The sequence below is a fragment of the Corvus hawaiiensis genome, chromosome 8, assembly GCF_020740725.1.
Source record: "Corvus hawaiiensis isolate bCorHaw1 chromosome 8, bCorHaw1.pri.cur, whole genome shotgun sequence".
Lineage (NCBI taxonomy): Eukaryota > Metazoa > Chordata > Aves > Passeriformes > Corvidae > Corvus > Corvus hawaiiensis.
Genome location: NC_063220.1, coordinates 28410346 through 28426287, shown reverse-complemented (window position 1 = coordinate 28426287; position 15942 = coordinate 28410346). Strand labels below are relative to the sequence as shown.

Sequence of the window (15942 nt, the reverse complement as noted above, 5' to 3'; positions counted from 1 at the left end):
AAAGACGGCATTGACAAGAATGGGAAAGAAATGTAAACTATGTTTTCTATTTTGTAAAACAGATGCAAGTGTAATTTTTACAGTTCTTTGGCAGAAATGTCTCTTAAAGCTCAAAGAGCATGTTTTAGTACTTTGGTCTTACTTTCCCCAAGAGGTTACACTTCAGTGAGCTTTTCCTTGGAGGTGTCAAAATGTTTCTTTAATGACAGATACCCTGACCATCATGAAGAACTGTTGCTGTGATGAGGCAGGATTTCTTCAAATTGAGTTAGCTTTGACTCTAATGCTATACCCTGAAGGCTCCACTTTTCCAAACCATTCGCAACACATGCTTTTATAAATCCATCAAACAGCCCTGCACTCTTTCGATACCCTATGTTTTAATGTCAAAGCAAGTCTATGTTCTACTTGTGGCACCTGCTGTGGCACATACTTCAGCTACTTCAGGGGAGTACTAAGCATACCACCATACTTAAAGTCCTGTCAACACAGCTGTGATAAAGACCCTTTGGAAAATTAGTAACTCCACCCTAAAATAATCATTTATCGTAACTCATAAGGGAGAATTAATTGGCATTTAGTACATGTAATAATACAGATGAGTGCCCTTCATGAACAGGGCCATGTATAAAAGAAAAGCATAGGCCACCTAGAGGAGTACTTTTTAACAAGGCAAAACAATTTCTGTGACAAATAAAGTCCACTTCTAAAAAATACTTAAGACAGTCAATATATTGGTAAGTGCTGTTGTACTAAATACTCATAAGTCAAGCTGCAGCAACATCAATCTGTATTACTAAATATTGAAAATACTATCACAGTTTAAGTTACAAGCTTATATTAAAAATAAACTTTTTCCGTTATCAATGCCAACCTTGTTTAGAAGATGGATTAACAAAATGGTATATCGTAATATTGCTGTCCACTGTGGAAATACGTGCACTATGCACTGATAAATACTGTGTCTATTCAGAAACATACAAATCCATCAGGCTCTTTGGCATATTAGCATATTATGACTGGATTTGACGGTGTGCACTGTCGACACATGGATGATGTTTCCCAGTTGATTGTTCTGTTTATTACAGAAAGTTAGAAAGGGAATGAAAGGTTTTTAAGGGGGAAAAAAAGTTATTTTCTTAGTATTGATTCACGTTTACTTCAGAAGATTCTGTATCAGCCTTTCTTCCCAGTGAGATAAGTGTACAACTCTGAAATCCAGTCTCTCCTACATCCATTATATGGTTTTTTTTTTTAGTGGCTCTCTATGCTCCATAGGTTTGTCATGACAAGGAGTTGCTTAATTGAACTACAGACAAATGTAGATAGATCCTTTTGATCCTGTGGATCGTTCTTCTGACTTTCTGCCACTAACATGGGCTAGTTGTCTGCATTCTGTCAACACAGGCAACTTCAAACTTTAATTTCTGTGATTTAAGCTTATATGTCATTCAAAAGTTGCAAAGATGGTGTGCTTTGAGTGACTGCACTGGAGCAGAAGACGACTCTGGTACGAAGAGGAAGGTGTGTTACACATTGACTTTACAGAATGGCAAGTTATACGTGACTGTCTTTTGTGAAGTGTTTGCTCTGGCCCTAGCCATAGTCATTAGAGAGGGTTCCCAGATGGAAGGGTGAGAAGGACTTACAAGTTCTTCTTTTGAGACAAAAAGCAGGAAGGTTGCTTTTTTGGAACAGGAGCACCAGGCTGCCTGCCATCCTTAATTTTACTTCCATAGTCATAAAACCAACATGAACATAAAACTATAGAGGGAGTAGAAGAGCTTTTAGAACTTTATTGTAAATTAAAGTTATATTTTCCAAATGTGATTTGAGACAAAATCATTGCTATCTTGCCTGAGGTGGAAATGAACGCTGTGATTTACCATTGCCAGGCAGTTATGAAGGCATTCGTAGTGCAAAGCAATTAACAGAGAAACTGAAATCTTGCATTTGCGCTGAAGAGGATAAATTTGTGCAAAGTAATGGGGAGTTGGGACCATAATGCTTTTGCTCTGCTGAAGCTTTATTTCTAATGCATTGACAGGCCAGAAAAAGTTCTCTGGTTCTGCAAAGCAAATGGGCTGGGGTCACAGGAAGAATGTGCACAATGGAATTAATTTCCTGCATGAGACTCCTTGACTCACTAACTTTCACAGCAGCTTGATTCACACCTGACTTGGGGAAGGTACTTGTAATGATGGTGTTTCAAAAGCTGCTAATCTTAGAGCAGTTCTCTTCTTTGTCCTTCCTTCTTTGGAAGGATTTAACCACTTTTGATATTCACACTTTCAGTTCTCCATTCTGCTTTTTTTGGGGGGTTTTTTTTTGGGTTTTTTTCCTGAAAGTTGATTATCAATGTACCCACAGATATAAGCACAAGACTTTATAATTACACACTGATATACCATAAACAGCACACGACTTCTTATCAATTTTTACATAAGATGGGCATGACTTTGTGTCATATCTGAGTTGCAGCCAGCAAAAGCTTAGCTTGACAGCCTGGTGCTTTTTTTTCCTCTGGATGATTGCACTGCACATTCTTAAAGGGTCATGCATGATAAAAAAGGCTAAGGGGCCTTTAAAGAGACTTGACCAACACCTCATTGTCTGTGGAGCTTTTACTGCTGCACTATCACTACAAATCTGTTCACAGAGGCTGTAACAGATGCTAGAACCTAGACTGCAGGACAAAGTAGCATAGAGCTTGAAATCCATGCTTTCATATCAATTCTGTTTGTCTGTGGTATTCACACAGAGCAGCACATGAGATGATTTTTAGATGTTTTGAAGGGTAGAATGTCTTGTTCTTCTCTGACATAGCCAGAAACTTGTAAAATAAGTTTTCTATTTTTCTTATGTCTCAGCTTCTCTTTTTTTTTCTTATTTGTATTTTTATTAGGAACTCATTTAAATGCCTGGATGATTAATTTATACCAGTCTCCTGTGTCATTTCCCCAAAATCTTGTTTGATGTTTTGTTTGTGACTGTGAAACATGCTGATTCTTTATCTTCTATACGTGTATTACCCTGAAGTACAGAGCCAGGGAAAATCTGGGCCCCATTATGCTTGGCACTCGAAATTTATGGAAGAGCCTCTGGTTCCTCACTGTTTAAAACCAGAGAATTTCCTCCAATCCAATTTGATATGGTGTGTCCCATATCAAAGAAGACCACTAGATGAATCTAGGCTTGCTTTTATGTTTTCACTGAGTGGTTGATGTATATAGCTTTGATACCAGCTACTGTTTATGCTTCATATTTTCCTCTGCAGCCTTGTGAGTCTCTCCAATTTGATAAAATTTTGCAGGTAAAATGCTATTTCTAGTAGTGAATGTTCAGTCATGAACACCATGACATTCTTCATGAAATTAGTTCAGTCTTAATTCGATGTAAGAGAGAATAATAGGAGTCTTTTTCTAGTTCTTACTTTGGATAGCTGTTGAAGAATAATGTCATGCAATAGTTGCTTTCTAGATATAGAATAGGAGGTTAATGTAACTGTGTGAAATAGGAATTCTTTTTACTTCTTGAATGTATATTGGACTGGATATGACCCAGAAGATTGACTGGTATGATCAGGAATTAAGGAGTTCTTTTCTGAGGATTTTATGTAGGAGATAGATGAAAAGTGTAAGCAGAAGGTAGAAGGTGAATTCCTTTCAGTCCCGAAAATTATACAAAAATGCAGGGGGGAAGGCCATTCAGAAGAAAATGCGTGTCACCAGCTGAGAGAACCAGACGGACATAATATGTGGTACTCTTTAAAATAGGTCTACTAAAAGTTTGGGAGCATCTTTGGATTTTATTAGGCAGTTTCATATAAAATGCATATGTTGCTCCTGTATCATTTACGTATGCGATCTTACGGTTTCTTCAAGGGCTGTACAATTCTATAAATAGAAGACCCATCCGAGGATAAAGAGATCTTACTCATACGGCTCCATTTGGCACTTTTGTCTGCCCCAGGAATCTCCCCAGCTGTCCAATAACCGTCCAAGCATTCCTAATTTTCGTTTATTTCCGCTTCCTGGTATCTGAAGTAAAAGCCTCCTTTTTGTTAAAGAGGTGCATATTCACTTGGAGAAATGTTTTCTGCTGCCATTGCAGTTGTTACAGCGTTGATGTTGCTCACATCAAAGTTCCAGCACTGACTTTTTCTCTGCAAAGATGATTAATGAAACTAAGCAAGACTACTGAACAAGATGTTGTGAGAGGAGGAATGATATAACAAAAAAGGAAACAGATGAAAAATTAAACTAGAGAGGGTGGCCAAGATCGAACTCTGACAACATATTAAAACTCAAAAACGCCTACAAACTTTGTTTCCACGTGGGTGTACAGCTCTGAAAAAATATCACTGTAACTGCCTGGAACAGAGAACTTTCATAATTCCACCAGTAGTAATTTTGGCTGAATATGAGATTTTCTTGCTGGTATTAGGGAATACATCAATCTTCTTTAAAGACATTTTTTCTTTTTGCAGTCTAAAATGTCACTTTGATTTAGTCATTCAGATGTTTGCTTGATGGCAAAATACAGTGGTGAAGCTCATCATCCTGTAGTTTAACTAAGTGCTCATCTGAGAGCAAAGTGAAGGGTTAACTTTTTTCTATGTTCCTTTCATTCCTCATATGTATCAGGCAAGTTATGGTTTCATTAGCAGCAGGAATCCCTGTTAAAGTAACTGTCATATTTTCTCATCTGTACAATTCAGTGTTCAGCAGTTCATTTGGTGCCAGATAAAGGGAAAAAGACAAACTGCGCACAGAAAGGCAGACCACCTTAGACCTTCTGAAATTCTTTCTTGGTCAAATGACAACTTTCCTGCTGCCTCTTCCAAACCAATTATTTTGACATGCCCCATTGCAGAAGTCAGTGTCTAATGCAGCCAAGGAAAACACTGTTAAGGCAAATTCTGAACTTGATCGCATTTCTTCCATGGATTTAAATAGATGTACTGTGAACATTTATTCCTGAATAAAATACACAACCAGATTATCATAATTAGCGTATTTACTCTGGAACAGGAGAGGAGAATTCCTAATTTGGACAAGCAGAGTTTAGAAACTCATTGTGACTAGGTATGTAGCTCATTACATCCTCTGCTTGCAGTGCAGAGAAAAATGCCTGCACTTACTATTAAAGAAATTAAAGATAAAAGTACAACTTTGAAATGGAAGTGAGGCACCCTGCAGAATAATTCTGTTACTTCTGTGTAAGTTCCACAGCCTGATGATCCTTAAGGAGCTGTGCTCTGAATTGAGGATGAATGAGTATCTTGAACTAAGAATCAGAACCATATTCTTCTCTATAAAGCCTAGTTAGGCATCCCAAGCAGGCTAATGATGATTTTAACACAATTGATGCACCTAACTTCTGCTACCTAAGAATATTTATTAGATACGAATGGTTAACCCATTTTGGAATACCCACACTTAGTTCCTAAAGCACTGATTGTGCTACCAAACTGGTAGAAATATTTGATATTTCCAAGTATAGGTAATCACCTGAAAGAAATAGGAATGTACAGAGGAGTGAGATTTGGGGGAGCAGCTGTAGTCAGCATCTTCAAGGCCCTTCTTGAAACACTCCACTTAAACATGCATTCTCTGGAAGAAAAATATTGCCCTGTCTTGTTGTTGCTTACACCAGTAAGTGGTGAACACCAAATCTAGATGAGATAAAACAGGAAAGAAGCAGAATACCCAAAAAAGAATTGGCAGAAATGTTGGTCCCCAAGTTAACAGGTAAAAGTATCACTGACCAGCATTATCAGTACCACAGGCAGATCTGCAGGCTGGTTTTTGCAGGGGCCTTTTGGTTTGGCAGAAAGTGTCCATTCACAATTAATGGGTGCCCACTTTGCTCCCTGTAATTAAAACAATGGATGTTTTCTATTGGAGCCTCTGGAATGTAGCACAAAATAAAATTGAAGAATGTATCAAGATGGAGTATATCTCACCATTCCCAGTGGGACTGAAAGCTTTCTAACCCTCACCTGTTAATCAGCAGGGCGAGCAGAAGGGGAAAGGCTGTCCATAGCAGGATGCCAGCTGGAGAGGAAACTGATCGGGCTTCTCTTCCTGTCTTAATACCTTCTTTCAAGTGCCACTTATGATCATAGGCTTTGCATGTTGGAATCCCCCTCCACACACACCTGTGCTGGGTAACTCCTTGAGGAATTAAAAACATGTCAGCACAAACAAGGCTGCAGAAAATACAAATAAAAACCCAGTACCTTATCCAAAGATAATTGAGGCTGCTTGAACTATGCGTTGTGCTGAATCAGGAACTGTGAGATGACAGGCTCCTGCCTTTCCCCAGAGTGAAAATTCCCCAAGAAAAGCTTTTCTTCTAGTTGTTGAGAATTTTTGAATCGAGTTTCAGTCTGAAACTTGGGCATAAAAATAGAAGACACGGTGCAATGGAGTTGAGTGGCGTTGTTTGGGTCTTCCAATTCAAGATCACTTCAGATGAAGAGCCATTCACCATAGGTAAATATTAACTAGCTGAAGTCTTTAATTTCTTAAAGCTCTTCTTTAATAACCTTCTTCTAAATCTTCTTACAGCTTCTGAAATTTATGGAACATCCTGTTTAAACCTTATTTCAGTACACACTTCTTGATTTTCTTAACTTAGCAGTGCTTTCAGTTGTACTTTTCAGGATGTGTTGGCTCATAAACAATAATGGTGTTTACTGAAGACTTCAGTTAAATTTTCATAACAATTTCTTTGTTTTTTGTTTAATGTTTTGTAAAAGATGTTTACTTCCAATACTCCCTAGAAAAGGGTGCAGGCTGGGAACGGGAGCTGATGAAGCAGTACTCTATGGAGAAAGAAGACTCTCAGTCTAGGTTACCTTTGTGTATGGCACAGCCAGCTGATCTGACTTCTTTTTGACCAGAAATTAAACAAACATTGGTAGTTGAACCAAAAATTAGTGTATCTTTCTCAAGAAATGATACTTCTTCCAGCTTGGTAGTTTGACTTGTTTTTAAAAGTTTGAGTCTTAGATAGCCTTTAACTACAGACAGTACCAGTATGTTACAACAATTCATTTCTATTATTTTATTTTGTCTGTAAACAGGAAGGCTTTCTAAACTCATATAAAAAATTTTTATTGAAGAGTGGAAAACACTCTACTATGTGCAAAAAAACCACAGAAAATCACATTTTGAAAACTTGTCAGCTTGATAGTGCTCTGTGCACGGAAGCCACTGAAAAATGTGTGGGAAGATACTGCGTTTATGCAAGGCATATAAAGCTAATAGATGTAAATTCACCTAGAGGGATGATTTTACTTTCTAAAACCATCTATGTCACTGGTTTGTTCTTTATCAAATAAAATTGTATGTATGTGTGTGTTGTTATACTACGCAAACATTCAGTGGGAAGTCTTTGAAGATTGCTGTACCCAATACTTTAATGGGTTAAAATGCCCAAAACCAGCATTGGTGTCATCGTACTATCAATAAAGGTCAATCCTTGTCCTCAGCAATAGCCACATTCCTCCTCAGAGATGCTTTTCTTTTTGAAAATTAAGAAAAACAAGATCCTTCCTTTTTAGAAGTTCAAGTTGTGTTACTTTAACGTAACAATCTTCAACATAACAAGATTTCCCTTTTGGATTTGAGATTATATCAATATGTTCAGATTACTTCCTGTTAAATAAATGTGGTTCCTGTGGCTTCCCAAGGGAAGTGGCCTCTCTGTGTTCAAATGAACACAGCTAGGAAAATAAAATTTAAGTCATTACATTTGAACACATAAAAGAAACATCCTCAATCTCTGCAACTTCCTAGTTTCCTGAAAAATCCAGAAGTTTATGTACCTGTTAAATGTGTTAAAATTTTATTTTACTTGCTACATCTTTAAATTTCCAGGGATCCTGCTGGGATGCCTGGTGGGATGTCATGTTATGCACTAAACGTGAAGAAGAAATTGGCATTGCACTTTCTCAGGGGAACTTTGCTTCTATTCTGTTTTATTCACTTTGATCTTAAAAAGAATTCTTCACTCTCTGAAGTTTGAAGCCTGTGCTTTTGTTTATTCTCTCACAGAGCTTGCATGAATGCTCCAGGTACAAGACAGTTATTCCTGTGGATAAAGAAAGTGTTTAAGGAGGCATTGATGCTATATGCTGGCAGCTTAGTGCTGGGTCCTCCACTTGGAACAGATTCACATTGGGCATCATGGCCTCCTAAAACCTTAGATACGAAAGTAAGGGCTTGATACCAAGTGCAGCTCCTGCAACTTTAGTTCTGATTCAGTACCTCTGTCACTGTGGACGTGTGTTACATTTCATCTTCCTTCATCCAGCTGCCAGCTGGTGTGTGCTACCCTCTTGTTCTACCCTCTGTAGGTGAAGCATGGAGCTCAGTACTAAATACTTCTGGTCTAGAGAGAGGAGTGCTGTTTGCTGTGTCAAACTGGCAGCTCATATTTTAGTGAGCAGAGGAAGAATGACTCCGTATTCTGGTGGCCAGAAACAAAGAAAATTCAAACAAATGCATTCAAAGAACAATGAAATGTAAGCTTGCATCCATTTAGTAATTTACAAATGTGCAGGAGCAGAAGAGTCACTTACACATCAATCATATCTGTGCTGGAACCTCAGGACTTGCTCAAAGTCAAAGCTATTTTAAGTTGCTTAATATCAGAAGTGGCTGCAGGCACTAACTGCCAAACTAAACCTCTCAGTATTGTCTCAAATGCCCTCTTAGTCAGGCCTTATTTTTGCTGGACCAATCAAAAGCCCTTCAAAGTTATAAAGCATCACAATCTTGGTTACATACAGTGAGATACATTAAGCAAAATGAACTTGAAAAAAAGAAAATCTTACCATAGTGGCCAATAGCGAAAGACATAAACCCCTCAGTTTATTGCTAATGGTTGTAGGGGGAGACAAGACAAATTGTGTTTCTGTGAGCAGGTTAAAAAGCTGCACAGAGTGTAGAATTCAAGAAGCTGATAGCTGTGAAAACGTAGGAGGCAATATTGATGACTGAGTTCTGTCTGCTTGAAACACAAAGAAACATCCCACCTTACATAACTGCCTTAAAATGAATTCAAATTTGAAAAGGAGAACCAGGGAAGACGCTGAGGAACCTTTGAAGAAACTTGGCAGTTCTGATGCTGCAGGTACTTGGAAGCTGTGTGTATATTTGCTGCAGGGGGTTGTCCTGTGGAAGCTGACAGATCAGCTCACACGTAGGGGCTGCCAGAATACTAAGGATCAGTACCTCAGTTATAGTCTTGGTTTTGATTTGCATTCAGGTTGTTAAAGTCCTTGATACCAAGTAAGAACTCAGTCACTTGTTTCTTAAAACCTGTTGTAACAAAACAATCAACATTTGTCATTATATGACTCACCTCTTTGCTTCCATTTAATTTCTGTGAGATATGCAGCACACGCTACCTTGGCAGTGTGTGATGCTAACTGAGAACAGACTGAAGAGATCTAACAGCTATATTTGGATAAAGATTGGGAGAAGAGATATTACTATTAGTTGTACCATACACCTCATAAAGAGCTGCATAACCTTGTAGTTATGCCAACACATCCTATTAAATGCCACATCCTCTCTTTTACTGTCGTCTGTATAGTTGGTGTAACACAGAGTACTCATGCTTCTAATGAGCTAATCTGCAAAGTCCACAATATTTCTTTTTTTTTTTTTTTTAAGAAAGGGTTGAAAATGTTTCCATCAGACAGCATGGAGGTGGGGCAGGGAATTAAATCTTCCAAAGATTTAATTAGATCTTCCAAACAGGAGCAGGTGTAGTCACACTGCCTCTCAGAACATCCCGCAAAGCCTTGCCTAGGGCAATTCCCTAAGCATTGCCTATGTGCTTCCTTTCATTTCACTGCTGAAAGTCTTTTACATTTGGCTTATTTTCATCACCTGAGTCTAGTTAGCTTGGCAGGAAGGGCTATCTGTCTGTCTTCTTTCTTGGAGAGACTATATGTTGTGTATGAAAAGCAGCCTTGTGAATGATGTTAAGTGTAAGGGAAATTTTTGGTGTTAATCAAGGTGGCATCATTCCAGCCTGGTTTAGCACTTCTGAGACTGAGGTAAGCTGGAGAGCTTGAGTGCCCCTAGCCCTTCTGCTGTTGGAGTACAGATTTCGGCACAGGGTGTCCTGAGTTGTAAGTGCTTAACTGTTCATCCCACAAAATCTCTGTGCTGCTGTGGCATTGTGATTCCTGGTACCCAAGAGAGGTAGATTAGAGCTATTTTGGGTGTTCTCACACATATTGTAATCTCTCTTCCTTGCTCCAGATGAAGCGGAGCCTGAGAGGCCACTTCAAAGTGTCTTTGCAGCTTGCCAGCACAGCTCTGTTTAGTATAACTGGAATCTCTTCAAGGTGTCAGTGGCATATTTTGCACATGCCATGAGTGTTCATTTAAGGCAGGTCTTGGTGTCTTAATAAAAACAATAAGAGAAAAACCAAGCCAAAGCAACAAAAGGAACACCGCAGAAAGGATAAAAAAACCCATTAAAACCCAATAGTGAATTGAAAACAATGAGACATATTGTTCAGGCAAATGATAGCTGCAAAATGGAAATTTATTTAGGTTTGGTTAGTGATACATGCAAGGACTTTAGTTTCGGGTTTCCTACAGTCGTCTTTGCATTTAATTGGTCTTGCTCAGCTTTCCTGTCTGACATAGAAAGGTATAAAAGCCATAGGATGCTTGCTCTATGGTATAGGTTATCTAGGCTGTTTCTTTTCTGGTTTATGTTTTGTGCCTTCTAGCAATGTGTCAAATGAAATGGTCAATTTCTGCCTGATTATTTATCCCAGTGGGTTTTATTCATATTCTTTGCAGCTTTTTCTTGTCTAAAATTGACTTCTGTTTTCTAAGAAAAAGCATGATTTTCCCTTTGGAGCTGTTACACGTTTATTGTGGGGAGAGGGATGGAAAGTGACTCATTCAGGAAATGATAATATTAATTTCCTCAAGCAACTTTCTTACTATGGGAGAGGAAGAGCTTTCTCTGGTCCAGAGATAACTGATTGGATTCATATGGGCATTCAGCAACTGTTCTGCGGTGGGGTTTCAAAGCATGTCTCTCCTTTCACTAGGTCATGCTCCTGCGTGTAAAGCAAGAAAGTTTTGTAGGCACTTAGAGCCTCAGAGCTTAGAAAGGACTCTGAAAGTCTGTTGGCAGCTTCTGTGCAAAAAACCACTTGCATAAATACAATGGAGGGAGATTTTAAATGCTGTTTTCTCTATAGAGGAAACATACTGTGTTTTCCAGTGTTCCTTAGTCTCTGTCCAATCCTTTTCTTGTAAGAACACATAATCTCTGATTTTCTGATTATGGAAAAGAACATTTTCTTTTAATTATTTCTTCTATTCAGAGATCTTGAAGAGGAGAGGGTGTTCATTCCCTGTGCTTTTGCACATTTCTAGTGCTAGTGAATATCTGATTCTCTGAAAAGTTGTTCTTAAATGAGAAGCAGAAAATACAAGTTGTTGATTTTGGGGTTGAGGTCAGTATAAGGCAGGCATAGCTCAAGTGCTGGAAAAAGAAGAGGCCCTGGCTAATGCTGCAGGCCACTATATTACCAGCTTCTCATTTGTGTAGACCTTTCTATGTATTTTTGTCTGCCTTGTAAATTAGGAGTTCCTTGGGGGTAGGAAAACTGTGTCCACCCATCTGTTTATACAAGCATTCCCGTTAGTATTTGAACACTCATCCACTCAAATGCTGCTTGATCCCTATCTCTCCCCTTTGGAGTGGAGTTGAGGGGGCTTGGCTGGGAACATGTGCAGTTCTCAAGGTGGTGCAGCAGCTGCTCTTTGTACACTGCCTCCCAGAGCTCCTGCTAAGTAGTATTTACTGTGAACCCAGTGCAGATGAGTTTTTTTAGGGCACAGCTGTCACTGTGGTGCTATATATTCACCCAGTGTACAGATCTGCTCACAACAGAGCGTAGTAAGAATTCTCTGTGGTGTGTTGAAAGTAACATGTGATACTTCCAGCCTGCCAACTTGCTTTAAGCTGGGGATGTTGGAAGTCAGATGTCTGTCTTGTAGGAAATTTGTGAGGGCTGAAAATTCACATCTGTGAAGCAGCACATATTCCTTTGCTCTTCTGAGAGAGGTGAGATGTTTGGCTTTTCAAAATGAAATCTGTGCTTGAGCTTGAGGCACTAAAGAAATACTATCAAAATTAGATCTGTTGGTGGTACCCTGGATTGGATTTTGTAAATCAGAAATGACAGCGATAGCTGTACCCTGAAACTCTGATGAACGTCTCTCTGTAGCATTAAATAAAGGCGTTTGCAGCACCTAGCAACTGAAAGCTGTGCTGTAGTCCAGAGCAAGTGAGTTAAGGCTATTACAAAGGTTTTCTGAAATTGTTCTGCCTAGATCTTGCTCAGAGATTTGTTTTAGGAAAAAAAAGATTGGTGGTCAATTTGAAAAATGCATGTTTATCCTTGACACTACTATATTTCTCTACATTTGTTACTTCAGTTAATAGAAGAAAGGATGAGATAAGAGCAAACTAGAGTTTGCTTTGTAGACAGATCTGGATTTCCAGTCTAATTCTAAGGTTTAATTAACATTTGTCCTTCAAAAATATTCTGAAAAAATATTTTTAATAGAAAATATTTACCAAAGATTTTACAGACACAGTGAGCTCTTATCTGTCATTATATTTAGTAAATGTTTGAGTAGATCAGAGATGAATTTTCAAAGGAAAATACCAACAGATAAAATATAAACACTTTGCATTCCATTCCTTTCAGCTGGATCTTTAAAAATGGGAACAAGATAGTCTTGAATGTGCCTTGACACTTCAGATCTGTCTGCCCTGTATCTCCATCTGTACACTGGTATTTTGTTCACAACAATTACTGACTGTTCTCAGTGTCTGCTGTAAATGTATACTGTGGCTTCACTTGGAACTCTCACAGAGATCTCTCTCAGGTTCTAACTAAAATACATGTAGTTTTGTACTTTGATTTTCAGGTTTCATACAGATTGATGCATCCAGTCTTTAATACTGCCTTCTTTATAAAATGCTACAGGACCAAATAATTTAGCATGCTTTTAACCAGTGGAAAGACTGTGAGAAGTAGTTATTCTTTCCTGATACTTACTACTTGTCTGAATTGCAGATACAATAAATTAGATCCATCTTTTATACTTGTGAGTCTTGCTGTCTATGAAGTAAGGATGAGCTGAATTTTAGAGGTAAAGTGACATCAGTGGAGTGCTGTCCCCTGAAATGGGAATTGAAAAAATAGAATTGTATGAAAGAATCCTGCCCAGAATTTGCTACCCTTATACTTAGTTGAAGAAGTTGAATCCCTTTCATTTTATTTTTAAATAAAGACTGACTGAGCTATGATTGAGACTGTTTCCTTGTCTTTCACAGTATGGTTCTCCTGGAGCTCTTTGCCTCAGAAACGCTGTTGCAATGGCCATAGTTAGAAGGTCATCTAAATCACAAATTCAGAGTTACTGAGGACTTTTTGTTTGAGAGATTCTTGTGATGAATGTTTTTCATTTAGGTAGTGTTTTCTAAAAGGCAGAAAATATCCCACTAGAAGAAGTGAAATTAGGTCACTCCTTACAACCATCCCCTCCCTCTAAATTTACTCTAATTCTGGGAGAGTTATAGTTGATGTGTCTTTATTTTAAGGTACAGCATTTACATGTGGGGCTGCTAAAAGCAGAAGTCAGAGAAAGTGAGAGGGAAGCCAGTGTATTACAGCTGTGTTAAACTAGTCCCAGATCTAGAGTGCTTTATCCTCTCTGTGGAAGCTCTGCTTCTCTGGACTTACTTTGTTTGAGGCATCACTGGGGAGTGGAAGAAGAGATATGTGTTAAGTAAGAATACCCAAATTAGGGCAGACGTTTGACTTTCAGTAATTGGGTTGATGTTCAAAAACCAGTCTTTTCTTGTTTTTTGACAAGAAAAAGCTGTATGTGGAGGAGAGTGTCCCAGAATTTGGAACCAGCATCACACAGTTAATATTCTGTGGCAAGAACCTGTATGTTTCATGAGGAGGTAAAAAGTGATGTCTTAGAAGAGTGATGTGTAAAGATTATTTATTTTTAAAGGGATAATTTGAGAAAGACTGAAGTGTTCTACTTGATGAATTCAAGTCTTACTGACACATTTGTCTGAGTTTTGCTTTGGTTCGCTTTCTGCCCTTTCCTTACCTTTTATTCTATTGCAGATTCTGTTTCTCGACATATTTGAGGGACTGAGCAGGGAAGGATCTTTGAGTAACTATACAAGTACATGTGGGTGTACAAGTAATCCTTGTGTTCTTTATAGGCTTCTGGATTCTGTGTACTTGGCACAATGCAAGTCAATAAAACGCATAGAAGCTAATGTTTGCATAACAGGTTAGGAAAACTGTGCTTGTAACATGAATCTCTTACTCGTATTAATTTTTTTCTGTGAGGTGTATTAGACTGCAGAATAAAACTCTGTCTTTGAAAATACAACAGAATATTTCCCCATCCCCTGATTCCTTAGCACCAGGAAAATACGTTGAGGAACAGTACTGCCATTATCAGTCTGCTCTACTGGCGTGAGAACATTGTATCTGTGGCTGTCCTTCACTCAGATAACATAGAATTCATTGCTTCTATATCAGTTGAAAAGGTATTAAAACTTGTCTCTTCCAGTCAAATCAGTTCTGGGAATTACAATGCCTAATTCCAAAGTAATCTTTATTTTTAAGTAGTCTGAGTATCCAGGGTGCTGTGTGTTCTAGCACTCTGATACTAGAGCTAATGTTCTGGTAAACTGACACCTCCCATTGTCAGACTACACTGTCAGCTGGGCTTCTGGCCTCTATACTGAGCACCTTTAACAGCGTATTAAGAAAGGGGTTTTTCCCTTTTTTTGCTAATTTGTCATTGCCAGTAAAGGGCATAAACAAGCAGTCTAGGGAATTGTTTAAGAAGGAGGGGTTTTTTGAGTATGTATTTATTGATAAGTGTTTTGAGGTTGCATTCAGGAAGGCAAGTTAAGGAATTTTACTTAACACTTAGAAGTGTTTGAATTTGTGTTGGGTTTTGGTTTCCCTAGAAATTTAACTTCATGGTTTCAGCCTGGCTGAATTCACAGGGGAGCTTTGGCTCACAATCAAACACATCTTTCTTTTATGTTCACTGTACTGAAGGAAAAGGATTTCTGAATGCAGCCTTTGTTGTAGTATTTTAGATTATCCTTGGGTTTTTTAGTGAGGAATGTAAGGAAGCGAGTCTCTAAAGATAAGAGCAAAGATCTATAGCTTATATCCATGCTCTTTATGTACTGGGTGCTGAAAGCAGAGGACAACTCTGCTGTGTTCACTAAAATTTGTCTGGCTGATGGTATGTGAAGGCTTTTCTGGTTTAGTACTCTACCAATGTCATCCATATGGAAGCTGAGAGGGCTGTAAAAATTGAGATCAGGGTGCTGTCCATTCAGAGAAGATGCAGTTCACAAGGTACTCGGAGCTAACAAAATGCATTGCCATAGTGAACAAACAGAACTTCTGAACTGTTGTGTCAGTAGTAAGCTTTGTGGTTGCAGCACTGTGGCTTCTTATTTCTGAGAGTGCTGGTCTTTGGAGTGTGAGGTCCAACAGGTTGATGAGATGGGTATGTAGCAATCTGTGTTGGTAATGGAGCTGCAGTTGTATATGGATAAGGTTAAGCAGAATGATTTCCTCTAAAGCTTGCTATAAAAGAAACAAAGCGTGCCCAAGGCCCCTCACATGCATTCATTTTCTGTGCCCTCAATAAAATGAATTAATTTTGGGAAAATGGCTTTTAGGAGGAAAAATACAATAAAATCATGCAGTGGATAGTGGTTCATTAGTTTTCTGCTTCTGAGTAATGTCTTTATATGCTGTTGCTATATAAATAGAGATAATTATCCCCTTGAGATAGTGATAATAGGGGGTAAGGG

The 15942-nt window shown here is 38.4% G+C and overlaps 1 protein-coding gene across 13 annotated transcripts in view; it reads left to right on the top strand.

Moving 5' to 3' along the window:
• Window positions 1-15942, top strand: part of LDB3 (LIM domain binding 3) — a 116286-nt gene that overhangs the window by 21776 nt on the left and 78568 nt on the right. The gene's annotated exons all lie outside the window — the stretch shown is intronic.